General features: G+C 34.3%; 1 protein-coding gene across 9 annotated transcripts in view; it reads left to right on the forward strand.

Moving 5' to 3' along the window:
- Window positions 1-20,223, forward strand: part of Orco (odorant receptor co-receptor) — a 1,419,553-nt gene that overhangs the window by 718,209 nt on the left and 681,121 nt on the right. The gene's annotated exons all lie outside the window — the stretch shown is intronic.

Genomic DNA, 20,223 nt, shown 5'->3' on the forward strand with positions numbered 1-20,223 from the left:
TACGCAATCTTGCTCCAAGCAATGTTCTTTTCTTCTTGTCGACTAAATCTGATCGAATGATGGAATTAGATGCACCCGTATCTGTCAGTAAACGTTCCTTTCTATCCACATGTCCTATGACAGTAAGATTGCTTGACCTTCTTCCAATTTGCGAAATAGAGACTATGGGGCATTCAATTGAGGAAGCCAGATGTCGTCCCTTGTGGCTGACTCGCTTTAGTTTAACGACTGAGTGGACTTGGAGATTTGCGCATCTCCTTCAGCTCTGCGTTTACGGCCAACCACATTGTTGGAAATTGTGGCATACCTACCTGTTAATTTTCTACTTTAAGAATTATTCGATTTAAAAAAAAAAATTTCAATTTATTTGTTGTCATTGAGGAAAATTTTTTCAGTTGTTAGAAGAAAATTATTTTGGAGAACGGAACATCAATTAAATAATAATGAACGTGTTTTTTAAATAAAAAATTAATTTGTGTAATAATTCAACTTTACAATTGGTGACCGTAGACAGGAAACATGTTTCATACACCGAATAGAGTAAGTGAAGCCAATAATGGGGCAGGAGATTCGTTGATTTCTGATCTGCAACAGCCGCCCATCAGCATCGCCGCAAACACCCGTATATCAAAGGAATCTTTTAGATGAGTCGACTCCAATATTAGATGTTGCACGTGTGTCCGTTAAAGTTCCGCCATTTTGGAGAACAAATCCAGCTCTATGGTTCAAGCAAGTGGAGAGCCAGTTTATTACGGCTGGAATATCATCAGATGCAACAAAATTTTACACCATTTTAGGATCCATCGAAGCGAGTGTGCTTAGTGAAGTCAGCGATCTTATTATAAACCCACCTGAAAACAACATGTACGAAGCATTGAAATCTCGGTTGCAGGAGCGATTCATGGATTCGGAGGAAAGGCGATTAAAGAAACTGCTGCGTGACATGGAACTGGGTGACAGGAAGCCTTTTGCAATGTTATGTGAGATGATGGACCTTTCTGCTGGTAAATTATCTGATGAGTTGCTGAAATCTCTATGGATGCAGCGTATTCCGAAAAAGTCACAAGCAATTTTATCTGTAAGTAATGAAAGTTTAAGTAGACTCACCCTTATGGCAGATAAAATATCTGATACATCAGATGCTTGGGAGATAAATAGTGTTTCCAAGACTCCGTCCATAAATCATGATTTGGAATTACGCATTGAAGCTTTGACGAAGCAAATTGAGCTACTTTCACATCGCTCTCGAAGTCATAGCCGTAATAACAACAAACGCTTTAAACAAACGAATTCCCCAAGAGCAAGAGAAAGTAAGCCTTTTTGTTGGTACCATTATAAATTCGGTGAACGTGCTCAATCTCCAATAAAAACCTTTGGAAACAAAACATTAAAATTAAGTTTGGGCCTAAAAAGAAGTTTTCGGTGTACTTTTATATTAGCAGATGTTAAGAAGCCTATAATCGGCTTTCTCAGCCAATACGGATTAATAATTGATCTGAATAATAGAATAATAGATATCGTCCAAACTCTATTACTAATGCGATTTCAAATATTTGATTATTACCACCTTCAATTAAATCAATATTTGAAGACTCTGTTATATATCCATTACTTGAAGAATTTAAGGATCTTACCACGTCGCATGATAAAAATACACCAATTAAACATTCTGTAACGCATCACATTCAAACAACTGGTCCACCTATTTCTTCTAAAGCTCGTAGACTATCTCCTGGAAACTACAAATTGTTAAGCGTGAGTTCGATACTATGTTAAAGCAAGGCATATGTAGGCCATCAAAAAGTTGTTGGGCTAGTCCATTACACATGGTACCCAAACCTAATGGAGAATGGCGACTTTGTGGAGATTATCGGCGGTTAAATTCTGTGACAATTCCAGATCGTTATCCCGTTCCCCACATACATGACTTTGGTTTTCTTCTTCATGTCGCAAAAGTTTTCAGCAAGGTTGATTTAGTTAAGGCTTATTACCAAATCCCGGTTGAGAGTTCTGATGTTGAAAAAACAGCTATAATTACTCCAATAGGATTGTTTGAGTTTCCTCGTATGACGTTCGGTTTGTGTAACGCTGCACAAACTTTCCAACGCTTTATCAATCAAGTTATTCGCGGACTAGATCTCTGTTATGCAGTTTTTTGAGTTCAGCGTACTCTTGCCTTGAGTTAAGAAAAATGAAAATTCCAGAAGTTAATGTTGAAATCTTTTGTAATGTCTCTACAAAAAACATACGCCCGTATATTACACCAACATTTCGAAAACCTCTCTTCGAAAGTATGCATGGACATTCTCATCACGCAGTGCGAGCGTCAGTAAATTTACTCCGAAATCGTTTTGTTTGGCCATCAATTTCTAAAGATGTAGCTAAATGGGCTAAATCGTGCATTGCTTGTCAAAAATCTGAAGTTAGTCGCCACGTAAGAAGTCCTCTTGGCAATTTCACACCCCCATTAGAACGTTTCAAATAAGTCAGTATAGATATTGTTGGTCCATTGCCATTATGTAAAAAGTATAGATACATCCCTACATGCATAGACAGATTTACTCCGTTGCTTATGCGGATGGTGTGCCAGCTCATATTATTACTGAGCAAGGACGACAATTTGAATCTTTACTTTTTCGAGAATTATCTAAAATGCTTGGAATAAGAATAACGCATACAACTCCATATCATCCATAGAGTAATGGCCAAATTGAGAGATGGCATCGTACTTTTAAAGCTGCATTAAAATCCCAAAAATCGAATAACTGGGTTAATTCACTCCCTATTGTCATGATGGGTTTGCATGCAAATATTATACAGAATATTGGTTTCTCCCCAGCTGAAATGGCATTTGGAACAAATCTACGACTTCCTGGAGAAATATTTGATAACAAAAAGGAAAACAAATGCTCTACACAATGGGTGAAAGAATTTTCTGAAAACATGAATTTTTTAAAAGCCAGCAGTTGACTGCAACGTGGGAAGAAAAACGTATTTGTACATTCAGAATTAGGTACCTGCTCTCATGTACTCATAAGGTGTGACGCAGTTAAAAAACCTTTACAGCAACCATACGACGGTCCATTCAGAGTAATTTCTAGAACCAATAAAATTTTCATGATTCAAGTATACGGATAAATTCTAGAACCAATAAGATTTTCAAGATACTGAAGAAAATATTGAGGAAAATTTTATACGCTATATTCCTCGTAGAGTTACTTTTAAAATAAATTAATTATGTATATGTCGTTATCACTAGGAAGGGCGTACTGTGGCATACCTACCTGTTAATTTTCTACTTTAACAATTTTTCGATTAAAAAAAAAAAAAAATTCAATTCATTTGTTGTCATTGAGGAACATTTTTTCAGTTGTTAGAAGAAAATTATTTTGGAGAACGGAACATCAATTAAATAATAAAGAACGGGTTTTTTAAATAAAAAATAAAATTGTGTAATAATTCAACTTTACAAACTATTAGGACCGGTGCTGCAATGACGTGCAATATGACCTGGGTTGCCGCACTTAAAACATTTCATAACTCCGGCATATTTCTGTTGTGATCCCTTCAGTGCTTCCAAAGCTGTGTCTACCCAATCTGGCCTTTCGGTTTCCACACGATGAGCTTTGTACGCTGGTTTACTCAATAGTGAGGCAGTTTCCTGTGTCAGTGCATGGGATACTGTTTCAGCAAAAGTTATCTTTGGGTTTCCGTATGTAGCTCGCTTCGTTTCCACGTTCCGTAAGCCATTTATAAAGATCTGGATTTTTACCATCTCGGTGTATTCCACGGGTACGTCCGCATTTACTACATGAGCCAATCTTTCAACATCCGAGGCAAACTCCTGCAAAGTCTCGTTAGCTTTTTGGTAGCGGTTTTGCGATTCTATTTGGTAGATTTGTTTCTTGTGTTCGCTTCCGTAACATCGTTCTACAACAGCCACCAATAATTCATAGTTGTTGCGCTGTCCTTCGGGAATCGTCTGTAGGATTTCTGCTGCTGGCCCCTTCAATACTACGAATAGAGCTGCAACTTTATCTTTAGCACTCCAGTTTTTCACTGTTGCGGTCTTCGCAAACTGAAGCTTAAACAATGATGTATATTTAAACACTTGGAAAGGAACAGAACCGTCAAAGGATGGTGTTTTTACCTTTGGATTCCTCGCTGAAACTGCTGGGCGATTTAGTTGCAACTCCTGTATACGACCTCTCAATGTTTCAATCTCGGCATCGATTTTGTCTTCGAGGTGTAAAATTTGTGTATCTTGCGCCTCCAACTTCGAGGAAATACGTCCTTCTTGCTCTTCCAGTTGAACAGAGATCTGCGATGAGATGAGAGTTGAGATGATATTTGCGATGACATTTCTGAAATGCGTGACTCCTGTGCTTTCATCTGCGATGACATGTTTTTGGATATTTGAGATGACATTTCGGACATTTGTGACGATATTGCAGCCAATATCATGTTCAAGTCTATGCTAGTAACTGTCTGCATAACTGTTTCTTCCATTTTTGTTGTTGCCTCTTCCACATCAGGATGAAAAGTGTGTTCATCAACGTCGATTCCTTCCAATTCCATAGCTTCCCTTAATCGTGTCTGTAGCTTGGATTTATTGCCATTAGTATGCAATCCTCGGGCTTCCAACTCCTTTTTCAGTTGCAGAATCTTCAATTTATTAAACTTGGCCATGTCCTTGTTGTCCTCTGGAATTTATTCAACAATTCCTCTTCTGACACCAATTGTAACGAATTTTGGGGAACTCCGCTTATTTGCAATCTTCTGCTAACGTTCGAATAGCTAAACTATTTAATAAACCGCTCTAATATTTAGTATTGCAAACTGGTCTTTGTTTATTACTTTGAGAGTAGTACTTCACAATTATACGTCACAACCAATAGCGTATTTAAATCAAAACTGATTACTGATTCCTCAGCTTGCGCTGCATTTGTACTCTCAGTTTTCTCGTTCGTCCATTACTCCTAAGGTATATTCATTTCGCGAAACTGTATTCCAGAACAATTGTATCCAGTGCACGCACTTTCCACTTTATTGATAGATCTACCAACTTTTTAGCCCATTTTCATTTTCTACCACTTCTACCACCAAAGCCCAAAAATCTACCAACATTTGCCTTTGTAAGGAAATTAAGAAACGATTCAATTTCGAAGACGAAAAGTTACACCTTTTGGAAATTATTGATGAAAAAATATTAATTCTATTCAAATGACAATGATTGTTCCCTTACTTAAAGCTTTTCCATTTCACAAGACTTCCATGGAAATTCTTAACAACGAATGGCGATCATTAATGTTATATTATAGAGAAACAATAGAAAAGATATTTTCCGACGATATTCTTAAAGGATGGATAAAATTGAGAACTGAAAAGAGTCTTCTAAAAGAAAATTTGAGGGAATAAATGTTCTCCTTAGCAATATTACCTCACAGTAGTGCAGCCGCAGAAAGGTAGTTTCCTATAATGAACGACATAAAAACCGCCAAGCGTAATGGATTAAAAATTTTAAGCATTTCCTATCAAATATTAATAAAAGAGTATTATATCGGGCGGACTTTATTTCAGCCTCCAATTAAATTAGTAAGATTTTATAAAAAATTTTACTTTGTAGAAGGTGATTTTGTTCCTTTTATTTAATAACACCCATATGGAAATAAATTTTTGTTTTGTTTTTTTTGACAATTTTTTTTGTTGAAATTCGGTTCTTATTTTGAAAAATTTGTGCACAAATTCAAACATGCCAAATTCGGTTATTTTGTGGTAGAAAAATACTGGTACATTGGAAAATTGTTGTTGTAATGAGACGTATCGGTAAAGTTTCCTCAGTATTCTCAGTATGATATAGGCATCCTCAGTATGATATAGGCATTAGCTATGTTTATACAAATTTACATGAATTTTTTGTTTTGTTTACATTTTTTTAAGCGTTATTTCCGTGAAATGTGCTTTATTTGTTTTACAATAAAATATGAATTGTTTTGTACAAATATAAATTGTAGCTATTATTTTCTTAAAAAAAAAAAAATCTACCAACTACTACTATTTTATTTTTTCGTCTACCAACATTCTCTTTTTAAAAGTCCGTGAACTGATTGTATCCCTTGCTTGGTTATTAGCTATATACATTTATACCTTAGGGTGGCCATCTTATAAGGTAACAAATATTTTTTTTTAATTTCTTGCCTCCCACCCCACAGAAATGTTTCATTACGCTAAGAGTAATTTGTGTCAACCTTTGGGATAAATTGGATAACTCTAACCAGTGCCGCAGGCAGGTCAAACATTTTATATGACGCCACTTTATTTATCGCTAAAGCGTCTGTTACCCAAAAAACGTACGGACGTACGTACGTACGCACGTACGCGTCCAAGTTTGAGTGATTTTTGTGACAACTTAGAAATCAGCTGTTTTCTTGTTTTGTATACATTTAGAACAATGTTGCCATTGATTGGTTAGCATGCAAACATCCATTTTCGGTTTCACATCGTAAAAGGTGGAAACTAATACAAAATATATCTAGCTAGTTCATTTATCTATAATTTACAACTTTTCTTAAACATTTTACGTTAATTTATTAAAATTAGAAAAATATATTATACATTTTCTATTATAAATGCAAACGGACCATTCTCAGCATATAAAAATGTCAATAGGCAACTCTGTCGCTTGAGAGAGCAATCAGCTGACATATATCTCGCGGTGTTTTTCTTCTCGCTTTTATATTATAAGATAATAGCTTTACGGTAGTAACCATTGTTTACTATATAGTTTGGCAGCTTAAATAGAGCTTATGTTGCGAATAGAGTGGAAGGCAGTGGACTAGGTAGTCGAATGTCATATAATGAAGGAATTGATGTTCGGAGTTTTTTCAAAATTTGCCGAAATCCTGAATCACAAAAGGGAGTGTAGTTAAGTACGAAAATGAAAAAATGTAGTTAGGCTTTGCTCCTTTTTTAGCAGGAGATTTTCATTTTAAAAATATAATATACAAACTACCATTCATTCTATTAGTTTTTTATTCAATTATTTTCATTTTAAAAATGTAATATATAAACCAATGTTCCTTCTATTACTCATTTTATATATGGAGCTTCACATGCACTTTATAAAAACGTGCTTTTTATTTTTACGAACTTATTCCTCAATGAAAATATATGAAAGACGTATTAATGTAAGCATTAATCATGTTTCTTACTTCTTAAATGTTCTTCTTAAATATTATAAATGTGTTAAAAGTAGCAGGACTAAAATAATATTGACAAATCTGATATGTCAAACTAATTTTATATAATAAAAATTATTTCCTAAATTGCTTGCATTTTATACATATGCATAAGAAATCGCTCAGTGATTCGTCAAATAAGGGTTACTTTAAAATAACGGACGGTAAAAGTTCCCCTCTCACATGAGGAAAAAGGAAATACAACTATTTTTATAACATGAAGATAGATAGAAAATTTATTGGGGATTGCACTGCGACCGTTGATCTATTGTGCCCTCATCAGATTGCGTCGCGTTCCAGAGGGATATGTTCCACCGTCTCTCCTGATCGATCACGAAATCGACATGAATACAAAATTATGTTTTTTATTTAGTTGAACGGCGATAGAAATTCTTATATTTTTCAAGAAATTCAGGAAACTTCAAGAAGAACCCTAAGTTCTTAATTATTTGTGTTTTGCTTTGACGTTGGCGGTGGGTTGCTTACAGATTGAAGCAATTAAAGCGCGTGTGTTCAAAGTCAGATGTAGACGCAACGCAAGTGTCAAAACGACTCAAAAGTCACCTTAAGCTTAGTTGCTTCACGTGTTATATATCATTATTAATTAAAAACGTTGGATCTCGTAAAAAGCTAAACTTAGGCAAGATACACACGAGACATAGCTTCGTACACGCGTACAAAATATGGAATGCAGCTACGATTTTCTACGCCTCAAGATTTCTTATGCTGTACCTAATACGCGTCTTTGAAGATACGCCTCGTGTGCATCTTCCATTAGATTATTTTCAAAGAAAAAATGCTCTGTTTTTTAAACTTTGCTAATATTCACATACATGTCTACTACTATGGCTGTCGCTTCCATACTACTATTTCATTATTTAAAAAGAAAATTAGTTCTGAAAAATGCAACCTTGTCACATGCGTTCTCAAACACGGTTGCTAAACCATGTTTTCATTTAGGCCCAAAATGCATCGAAAAAAAGACCAGATCTCAAAAAAGAGGACCAAATTTTAGGTTTTTTATTCGTATAAAAACAATTGGGATGTTTCAATGGTTTAATATATACAATTTTCATAAAGTAGAAACTTGTTTTAATTCAAACTGCACAAACAAAAAGAAAGTGGACCTTTAGGTATTATATGTTCACATTGCTAGGATTAATCTTTGTCTTTCACCAACCAAACGTTGTGAACCTAGTTTTGCTTGATTGCAATGGAATAAAGTCCATAGCGCAGTTAGGTTTTATTAAAGAACGGTTAAAAAATTTGCTTTGTGGCAAACTCAGTAAATCGTAAATAAAACTAAGCAGTGTTGTTAATGCTATTTTTATAGATGTTTACTTTTTCTCTAACAGTTTAAACTTCATACCAGAGCCTAGATTCAGTAAGTGTGAGTTGGATTTCAGACTAAAAATCAAGCGTCCTAAAAGTTTCAACTGTGTAATAATTGAATACCGATCGAAATATCTATCCACTAAAACAAGTATTTTTTCTGATAAGTCCGTTGTTTCATCAAAAATTAATGACAATGTGTTTGCCCGAACATTCACCACTTCCCTTTTTAATGCCTTGCCTAAATTATCTACCGGGTGAAATGTCATTGTTCTGCTACATTTTATAGATAGAGCAATTTTCGTGGTAAGAATTCCATTGCAGTAAATTGAAAATTATATGTGGATAATAGATTTGCGGAAAATTTTATTAGCATAATTTGAATTTTTGTTTCAGTTTAAGTGAAAAAGAAATAAGCGTCCCAAAACTGTGCCGAAAAAACCAAAATTTAGAAAAAGGGACCAGCGTACCATATGGGGTTGGAAGGGACCATTTTTATTCCAAATGGAATAAGTGGCAACCGTGTTCTCAAATGCAAGCTTCCACATCAAAACATATACATATAAGTACTTCGACATTACGAAATACATTGTCGCGTTGTGAGGCAAAATATTGTTGCATAAAACCTTTTTGACCGCCACAATACCACAGATTAAGTATAAAATTTCACAAAAATAATAAAATTTTTCGAGAATCGCACCGAATAATGGCAGTCATTGTTTACGAATTTAGATACAATGAGATTGGCAAATACGAACGTGTATGAAATGCAATGTCAAAACGTATATGCACATGGTTGTATTGCAATGCACGAAAATGCTTTAAAAACGCATGAAATTGTTAAATTAAAGTTGAAAAAAAAAATGTTAAAAACTTTAATATAAATAAAAAGCTTCTTTTAATAACAACAAATACGCTCTATATATTCTATTTATACATCAATTGGTAAGGTTTATCTCACTTTAAAATTTAAGCTAAATAATCTAGTTTTTTTTTGAAATTGAGTCGAGAACTGTGCGTGTGAATGTGCGAATTTCACCGATCAGCTGTTAGTTGCGCTACTTGGTAAAATTTACAATGGTAGTAACACTGTGTCTGTTCGTACGTTCCTCTGTGAAAAAGGTTTTTCTTAGAAGTTTTTTTATGATGTCTGCTAAAAGATCTTTACGAAAAGATTGTTAGGTTTATTTAATTGGACACTATACGTCGCAAATTGTAGGCAATAAATTGCCCTCCAATAAGCAAGTATTACTGGTACTATTTTACAACATGCGTGAAGTTAAGCTTAGTCTACGTGAAAGTGCCTCTTTAACTCTTAAAGAAGTTTCTGTTTTTTGGGAAAGGTCTCGCATTCCGACACGTAGAGATGACCACTGTATCGATAAGCTTGAGATGCTGTATGCAGAGTGGAGGGCACTACAGAAGTCAGCTAAAAGACCTAGTTCAAAAGAAAAAGAACATATTTTTGTGGATGATGACTTATTTGATATCTCCCATACAAATGCTTTGGAGTTGCTAAAAATAGACGAAGATAAACAGTTTTTACTTTATCAAAGAAAAAAGGGCGTCCTGTCTATATGCATGGGTACGATTACCAACTTGCTTCCAAAGAGAAAGCGGCTATGGAAAGATCTGAAAAACTATTTGAGCGAATGCAGCGAAGCGTTCAAGAACAACCCAGAATAATGGAACGACTTACATTTCCTTTATCATCAGGTGGTAGTTCAGACGAGTCCGGTAGCAGCAAAGATGAAACAGATGAATTTCAAGAAGAGGTACTTCAAGAAGAACCGGGTCCTTCACAACCAAAAAAAAAGAGTCTATGGTGCACGTAACATTGTCACTCCGAAAATATCAGCGGCATTTGATGCCTGCAAAATTAGCGGCAGATATGGATTCCACATTTTAGTAGCCGTAGCAGAAGCATTGGGGCATGACGCTGCAGCTTTGTCCATAAGCAGATCTACATTACGCCGGTCCAGGCAACAAATGCGTGAAAAGAGGTCTATTAATTTAAAGGCCGCTTTTGAAAATGATAAGTTATTGGCACCAGTATTTCATTGGGATGAAAAGCTTTTACCTTCCTTCACTGAAGCAGAAAAGGTCGATAGGATTGCTGTCTTGGTTACCAGTGGTGATATTGAGCAACTGCTTGCAGTTCCTGCTCTGCCAAATTCAACAGGAAAAGAGCAAGCCGCTGCAGTCTATGACGTACTTCTGAAGTAGAATTTGGACAGTATAGTGATAGCGTTCTGTTGTGATACTACAGTAACCAACATGGGTTATATCAATGGGGCGGCCACAATACTGCAACACATGTTAGAACGTGATATTTTGTACTTTCCATGTAGACACAACATAATTGAATTGATTTTGAAAAGTGTCTTTGAAATAAAATGCCTTCTTCATCTGGTCCAAGCGTAACCTTATTTAAACGTTTTCAAAAATTTTGGCCAAAAATAGATCAAAATAAGATAAAGAATGGATTACAGATAGAAAAAATTAAACAAATTCTAGAGCCAGTTAAACTTGAAATTGCAAATTTTATAAATCTATGTTTAACAATTCAATAACCCCGCGATGATTATAAAGAGTTTTTATTACTTTGTAAACTTTTCATTGAAGAACATCCCACTAACCTCAATTTTTATCGTCCAGGTGCATTTCATCATGCACGTTGGATGTCTAAGGCAATTTACTGTCTCAAAATATTTTTTTTGTTTCAAAGATCAATTGAGGGGATGTGTGGAAAAATGGTATAAGTCGAGCTACACCGTTTTACCATAAATCAACTAAATAAAAAGAGCACGAATAGTGATATTTAACAAAGATATTAGCTTCATTTATGGAAAAACGGTATAACTCTCTAAAAAAAATTTTGCAGTAGTGAATCATCGAAATGGTATGAAAATATATTCAATGTCGTAGACCAGAAATAATTGAAAATAAAAGAATTAAAGTGGTTTCAGAAACGACTAAGCAGACAGAGAACTCCATTGTTAAAAATATAAAAAAGTTAAAAATGATAAAAGTAGTAAAAACAAGTAAGGAAGGCTAAGTTCGGGTGTAACCGAACATTACATACTCAGTTGAGAACTATGGAGACAAAATAAGGGAAAATCACGTAGGAAAATGCACCTAGGGTATCCCTGGAATGTGGTTGTATGACATGTGTATCAAATGGAAGGTATTAAAGAGTATTTTAAGAGAGAGTAGGCCATATTTCTATGGATGGACGCCATTTAGGGATATCGCCATAAAGGTGGACCAGGGCTGACTCTAGAATTTTTTTCTACGATATAGGTATCAAATGAAAGGTGTTAATGAGTATTTTAAAAATGTGTGTGCCTTAGTTGTATATGTGAAAGCGTTTTCGAGATATCGCCATAAAGGTGGACCAGGGGTGACTCTAGAATGTGTTTGTACGATATGGGTATCAAATGAAAGGTGTTACTGAGCATATTAAGAGGGAGAGGGACTTAGGTCTATAGGTGGACGCCTTTTCGAGATATCGCCATTAAGGTGGGCCAGGGGTGACTCTAGAATGTGTTTGCACGATATGGGTATCAAATGAAAGGTGTTAATGAGTATTTTAAAAGGGAGTGGGCCTTAGTTCTATGGGTGGACACCTTTTCGAGATATCGCCAAAACGTGGACCAGGGGTGACTCTAGAATGCGTTTGTACAATATGGGTATCAAACGAAAGGTGTTAATGAGTATTTGCAAAGGGAGTGGGCCTTAGTTCTATGGGTGGGCGCCTTTTAGAGATATCGCCATAAAGATGGACCGGGGGTGACTCTAGAATTTGTTTGTACGATATGGGTATCAAATGAAAGCTGTTAATAAGTATTTTAAAAGGGAGTGGGCCTTAGTTCGAGATATCGCCATAAAGGTGGACCAGGGGTGACTCTAGAATTAGTTTGTACGATATCAAACAAAAGGTGATAATGAGCATTTTAAAAGGGAGTGGGCCTGAGTTCTATGGGTTGACGCCTTTTCGAGATATTGCCATAAAGGTGGACCAGGGGTGACTCTAGAATGCTTTTGAACAATATGGATATCAAACGAAAGGTGTTGATAAGTATTTTCAAACGGAGTGGATCTTAGTTCTATGGGTGGACGCCTTTTCGCGATATCAACATAAACGTGGACAAGGCTGACTCTAGAATTTGTTTGTACGATATGGGTATCAAATGAAAGGTGTTAATAAGTATTTTAAAAGGGAGTGGGCCTTAGTTCTAAAGCTGGACGCCTTTTCGAGACATCGCCATAAAGGTGGACCAGGGGTGACTCTAGAATTTGTTTGTACGATATCAAACGAAAGATTATAATGAGTATTTTAAAAGGGAGTGGGCCTTAGTTCTATAAGTGGACGCCTTTTCGAGATATCGCCATAAAGGTGGACCAGGGGTGACTCTATAATGTGTTTGTATGATATTGGTATCAAATTAAAGGTATTAATGAGGGTTTTAAAAGGGAGTGGTGGTAGTTGTATATGTGAAGGCGTTTTCGAGATATCGACCAAAATGTGGACCAGGGTGACCCAGAACATCATCTGTCGGGTACCGCTAGTTTGTTTATATATGTAATACCACGAAAAGTTATCCTTCCAAGATTCCAAGGGCTTTTGATTTCGCTCTGCAAAACTTTTTCATTTTCTTGTACTTAATATGGTAGGTCTCACACCCATTTTACAATTTTTTTTCTAAAGTTATATTTTGCGTCAATAGACCAATCCAATTACCACGTTTCATCCCTTTCTAGTATTTGGTATATTATTATGGCATTTTTTTCATTTTTAGTAACTTTCGATATCGAAAAAGTGGGCGTGGTAATAGTCGGATTTCGGCCATTTTTACACCAATATAAAGTGAGTTCAGATAAGTACGTGAACTGAGTTTAGTAAAGATATATCTATTTTTTCTCAAGTTATCGTGTTAACGGCCGAGCGGAAGAACAGACGGCCGACTGTGTATAAAAACTGGGCGTGGCTTCAATCGATTTGGTTATAGTCCCATATCGTTCATTTTAAATAGCGATCTGAGATGAGTGCCCAGGAACCTACATACCAAATTTCATCAAGATACCTCATAATTTACTCAAGTTATCGTGTTAACGGACGGAAGGACGGACGGACGGACATGGCTCAATCGAATTTTTTTCGACACTGATGATTTTGATATATGGAAGTCTATATCTATCTCGATTCCTTTATACCTGTACAACCAACCGTTATCCAATCAAAGTTAATATACTCTGTGAGCTCTGCTCAACTGAGTATAAAAAAGTATTATTTTCGGCAGGTTGAAGATACCTGTCTTTCATACTAACTTCTTTTTTCCCAATAAACAATGGAACAAAATATCTGAAAGAAAGAAAAAGTGAATTCTCAATTTGATTATCTGAGAAAAAACTTGTTCAGAAAGTTAACTCGAAAATTAATTTGCAGCTTGTTTTTTGTTTAAGAAACATTAGAGACGGGCATTTCGGAAAATATTTGAACTTTGGCCGATCTATTGTAGGCCACTTTGCATACACATGTATATGGGGTATTCCATCCCATTTCGACCAGTTTTGAACCCGACCCCTTTAGAATTGGCTGAAAGTTTTTCTTCTTTTTCTAGCTTACGAAAAACGTTTTTCAGAATATTTTTCAAATTTTCTCATCCAACTCAAAAAAAGTCATGAATTTTTAAAGAAAACACCGTTTTTGTTTTCAAAATGCTATAACTTTTTCAAAAATTGACCGTTTGGGATCTTTTTTTTTTTAAATTTGTTTTTAAATTTACTTTTCGGAAAAAATACAAAATAATTTTTATAGAGTTTTTTTTTAATTTTTCAGGTTTTCGAGATTTTTCGAAGTTCGCCATTTTTTTTCTCATAAAAAACTTCAATCAATTCTGCAATCATCTCCAGTAATCCCGGAGTGGGCCGATTTTTTTTTTATATTTTTTTTTTTATTTAATTGAAAAAAAATTTCAAAAATAAAATTTTTTTTTTATCAATTTTATTTATATAACAAAAAAATGTAAGAAAATGATTTTCAAGTATTCTTTTCTGATTCTAAGTATTGATTTTTAAGAATTCTTTTCATTAATCCTGGGTATTTTAATCGTAGATTACCATAATATATAAAGAAAAGAATACTTAAAAATCATTTTCTTACATATTTTGTTATATAAATAAAATTGATAAAAAAAAATTTTATTTTTGAAATTTTTTTTCAATTAAATAAAAAAAAAAATATAAAAAAAAATCGGCCCACTCCGGGATTAGTGGGGATGATTGTAGAATTGATTGAAATTTTTTATGAGAAAAAAAATAAAAAAGGCGATTTGAAAAATCCCGAAAAACTGAAAAATTAAAAAAAACTTTAAAATTTGTTTGTATTTTTTCCTACATTTAAAAACAAATTAAAAAAAAAAGATCCCAAACGGTCACTTTTTGAAAAATTTATAGCATTTTGAAAACAAAAACGGTGCTTTTTTTTTAAATTCATAACTTTTTTGAGTTGGATGAAAAAATTTGAAAAAATTCTGAAAAACGTTTTTCGTAAGCTAGAAAAAGAAGAAAAACTTTCAGCCAATTCTAAAGGGGTCGGGTTCAAAATTGGTCGAAATGGGATGGAATACCCCATATACAATCCTATCGTCGGCTGCAATAACAGAATACGAGAAAATTACATTGGCGGTCGAATGCTAAAATATCTCCAAGAATGTTGGGAGACGTGTCAAAATTCGAAATCGAGATTTCCTTGTAGGAGATACTTATTTGCAAAAAACAAACTTTCTTGCATTTTTTAAGATTTTTTTGTACACGCCAGGGACCCAACCAGTTATGAATTTTATAATAAAATAATAAAAAAAGGTGTTTTTATTATAAATATGTTTATTACAAATTTACAGGATACCCCTGACATTTATTTTTTAGGCAGATAATGTCAGTTAAAACACTACAAATACTTAAAACCCAACAAAAAGTAAATTTTAAAGTAGAAGGTTCTTTGTAATTATCTTCTGACAAAAAATAGCTACTATCATGAAATTTGGTATGTGTATAAAATATTTCATGAGCCTACAATTAAGACTTTGGTTTTTGACCACTCTGTACCGAAAGTCCTGTTATCTGTACTTACGTTTTTTTTTGCTGTCATGTTGGCTCACTTTCCAAACACTATTTTGTTGGTTACCTTAAATTTTAAGTTATTCAATTATATTTTTCAGATTACATAGGGGCACATTAAAGCCGTATTTTTTGTAATTTTTTGGTACATACATACATTTGAAATTAAAGAAAACTTACACAATTCCAAATTTGAACACAATATATTAAACAGTATTGTTGTAAGCAAAATAATTCAGTCATCTTCGCCTGTCTCAGGCAATGTATCTATTATCTTTCCAGTATGGGATAAGCTAATATATTCATAGTGAAATTGTTTTGGTATGATATTATTTTCGCAAAGAGTTTTAGGTCGTTATATTTTGAAGATGAAATGTGTAAGAAGTGATCATACAAGGTAACAAGACCCTTACTAAGTATGAGAGAATTTCGTCTTGACCGCACAATTGTACTGAGATCGTATACCTTTCTTTCGCTATCGTCAAAATAACCATAGTGTAGTTTAACCAATGGAGAATTTTTTTCGAAGATAGCGCAACGCAAAGACGTAAATGATATTTTAACTGAAGCTGGAAACAAAGCTTGAGAAAAGGTTTTCCAATCTTTAAAATCCGAATTATGAATTGAAATGCATGTATAATTTTCTGGTATACTTCTTGCGCTCGAAATAACTGTATACCATTCACTTGGAGCCCAAACATTTCTAACGCGAATAAAAGACTCAATAGTGCTATGTATGGAGTCCACGGGCATCATGGTATGCCCAGGCAACAGGTAAGTTATTTTAATGTGTTTAATGTCAGCAGCCTTCTCTAAGAAATATATTATCATTGCTTGCATAGCTCTGTTCCTGTTCTGCCCAACACAACTATCACAATATAGACTTATATGAGAATGAGTCCCCTTTCATCCACGATATTTAAGTATTGGAAAATTGCATTGGAAATTTCGTTACATCCACGTTTTCCATCCGATTCACCCCATAAAAGCATTAACCGTTTCTTGTGCCGTTTTCGTAAACGCTTTCATTATAAAAAGCATATTTTCTTGAATAGAAAAGGTTTACGCTTTTTCCGTGTGGTGTATTCAATACTTTCTGAAGGTCGAAGCTGGCGCAGATATACGTCCCATTCTCTTTGCTCTTTCTTTGGTCCTCTAAGAAAATTTCTTTTGATTTATCTCTGTCCCGTATGCGCATTTTATGTTCCTCATTTGTTGTAAAAGGTTTTGTGCTTCTCTGTCCGAATTCTTATACTTTTCACAAATAATGCATTTGTCCTTTTTTGGCAAATGGAAGCCTATATGGTATTCATTTTTGAAAATGGTACGAAAAACTCTTAGGGATAACTTAGCTGGCTCCTGATTTGTATTTATCAAGTGCTGCGTGTAACACCTATGCAAAGTTGGCACGTTTTGAAAATACCGTGGAAGATATAACTTAGTACTTTCGTTCCTACAATAGTGGGAAGGAACTGCTGGTAGGTGTTCAATGAATTATTTCAAAAGAGCCACATTTATTTCGTCAGACTTATTATGGGGAGGTATTTTTTTGGTCAGGCAAGAGGTATTTGAAAAGTTATGTTTTTTTCTAACATATATTAACTTGCTATGGGAAATATGAAGTGTTGACAAACTTTAAAACGCTTTTCGTTATAGGTAATGAAATATGCATAGCTCCAATTTTTTTTAAGGCTATCTGATGTTCTCCTTTGAACGAGTTTCCGGGTCATGCACGATAGAAGCCAATCTCTTTGTCGTATCTTGTTGCCTAAGCCCCAAAAGTGTTCATTTATCACCAAGCGATCTTGCTCACTAAGCTTTTCACAACACTTGTTTCCACACTTTTTACCTACGTAAGGATTTGGTTTAACTTCATACAGCTTTCGTTTTTTGCCCCGAAGTCTTTTAGGAAGTTTTCGTTTCATCTTGTACCCTCTTGTTCCAACGCATATCTCGTTTTCTAATTCCCCAGAATATATCTTTAAGACTCAGTATCGCTATATGGCACCAGTGAGTTATTCTTGATCGTTCATTGGTATAAAAACACAGTTTTGTTATTTTATTTTAAAGATAATATAAAAAAATTAATTACCTTATTTTGTAAAAGCTCCATATTAAAATAATAAAACAATTTTATTGGATTTCACGAACTTAAGCAGAAATGATTTGTATCAAACTAAAATATATATTTCCGTTTTCAGCCATATTTTTTTCTTTTTGCAAAATGTTTGCTTAAACCATGCATATACAGTATAATTGCAACAAGTGCTTCTGCGAACAATATAAATATACACGATAAAATTGAAAATTAACATTACTCGTAAAATACCACAGAGAAGCACTTTTGAGGTAAGTAGCAATTTGCGGTCACAAAAAAAGTAAGCAAACCTCAAAATTCACTTACACTAAAATTTCTTTTTGATTTAGCTTGATAACGGTACTATTCTCTATTATAAAAAATTATGAGATAATTCAAATCATGCAAAACTATCGGTTTTCAGCAACAAACTAATATCTGTATTTTTGTTGGTTACATTTAAATTGCGGGAAGGGCTCGATTTATTATATTGCCCAAGATATCCAGAATAGAAATATATATATAGTTTGTATAAAGTAAAAACTTACCCAATCTAATAGCACTTAAATTTTTAATGAATAGAACCCCACACGCACTTCCCCTAAAGAATGTATTTCCATACCGCTTAACTCCTCGACCGCTAAATCCACATTACTGAAACTTCGAATAGCTGCTAATCTTGTTATTGCTGAAGTGTTAACTAAAACCAACTGAATTTTTTACATCCTTAACCAGTGAAGCGACATCACTGGAATTTAATGCAGTTACTTTTGTTGCTAATATTTCGCTTTTAGGAAAAGTGGGAAACCTTGCAAATGGAAGTGTGTACCCACAGAAGAAAAAAAAAAAAAAAAAACCCACAGAACTCTATCATAGTGTCTTGAATGTATATATAAATGCGCGCACTGTTGTGCGAACACTTTCGAGAGAAAATACAGTTTGTGGAAAAATCTAATCTAAAAGGACTTACTCAACCAATAGAGAATTTGAAAAAGATTGCTTCAATAAAATTAATTGATCGAAATGAATTTTAAAGGTACTTTCTATTTCGAACAAAGTTTCAATACAACATCAAAATGATTATTTCCTTATTGCTTTATTGGAAGGCTTTTAGATACAAAAATATAGTCAGTTTTCTTGGAGTTTCAGATTTCATAGTTAAGGTTACAACATTTTCATTAAAAAATTCATTATATAATTAATGAAATAAATAAAAGCACCAAGAAAATGCAAATTATTATTTCTGCAAAGTTTGCGGCACAAGAAAATATGGCTTTTTAAAAAATTTAAACATATCTGGTTAGGTGAAATATTTTTGAAAATTTGAGTATGCAAGTTAACTTATTTCACATTTAAGTTTCCAAAAAAATATATTTTCAGGAGCTTAGCTCCTTTATTCATTCAACTTCAACTTAAGACTAACTTTACAAAATTTGTTATTACTTAAATCTAACTTACTCTGCTACTCAGCTCTGCCACTGCCTCTGCTGTTGCTTTACTCACTTGACGATTTCCATAACTTGGTGCAGATGGCCTTTTGCTGACGGTGCGCTTCTCATCAATTTTTGCATTCACATTTGCTTATTTCCGAGTACTCGCTTGACGATTTCCATCGCTTGTTGCAGATGGTCTTTTGCTGACGGTGCGCTTCTCATCAATTGTTGCATTCCCAATTGCTTATTTTCAAGGAGTCATATTTCCGTACGTGACTTTACTTTATTTACTTTTCTGTGGAATGTGGTGTCTTCTTGTATTTGTAAGCTTTGAATAAATATCTTTTGAATGTGTATCGTGCTAACAGCTCCCCCCCTGAGAATCAAACGTCCGCGTTTGAAGTGCTGCTTTTTTGGAATATTTGGTTAAGTCCGTCCATTGCGGCTTCTGTTAGTTCAATAGACCGTTTTTCGCCCTTTTTTTTGACAGCATTGATTTTGTGAGGAATACGATAATGATTATCAGAATTATTGAAAATAGGCTGATGCTAATGGTATGCTTTAATCGACTAGCTGATTCTGCGTAATCTATCTCTTTTGTATTGTTTAAGTTTAGCTGCTTTAACATTTGCAGGGAGAGTATTTCTTCGCTTTTGGTTGATGCCGAAACTGGCTGGAGTATAGCAGGAAAGGGTTTGCTTGAAAGTATCTCCGCATTAGAAACAATTTTTCTTTTAATTTTTATTGAAGCGTTATTAAAATGAATTAGGAAAGTACCGTCAAGTGGTATAAGCTCTTCGTTTAACTGTATGTTTCCTTTATAGTCATTCAGGAATAGGATGTCCGGTGATATTTGTTCGACTTCCGGGATATGCTGGCTGTTGGTCACGGTGCAGTTTGGCAGGCGGCTTTTTAAAAGATTGCTTATGCAGTAGTATTCTTTGCTTAAATCTACTAACCTATTTTTTTGACATATTCGTAAGGAGTTATATGCTCTGCAATTATTTTTAATTCCAAATGT

This window comes from Eurosta solidaginis, chromosome 1 (assembly GCF_040869045.1).
Source record: "Eurosta solidaginis isolate ZX-2024a chromosome 1, ASM4086904v1, whole genome shotgun sequence".
NCBI classification, from domain to species: domain Eukaryota; kingdom Metazoa; phylum Arthropoda; class Insecta; order Diptera; family Tephritidae; genus Eurosta; species Eurosta solidaginis.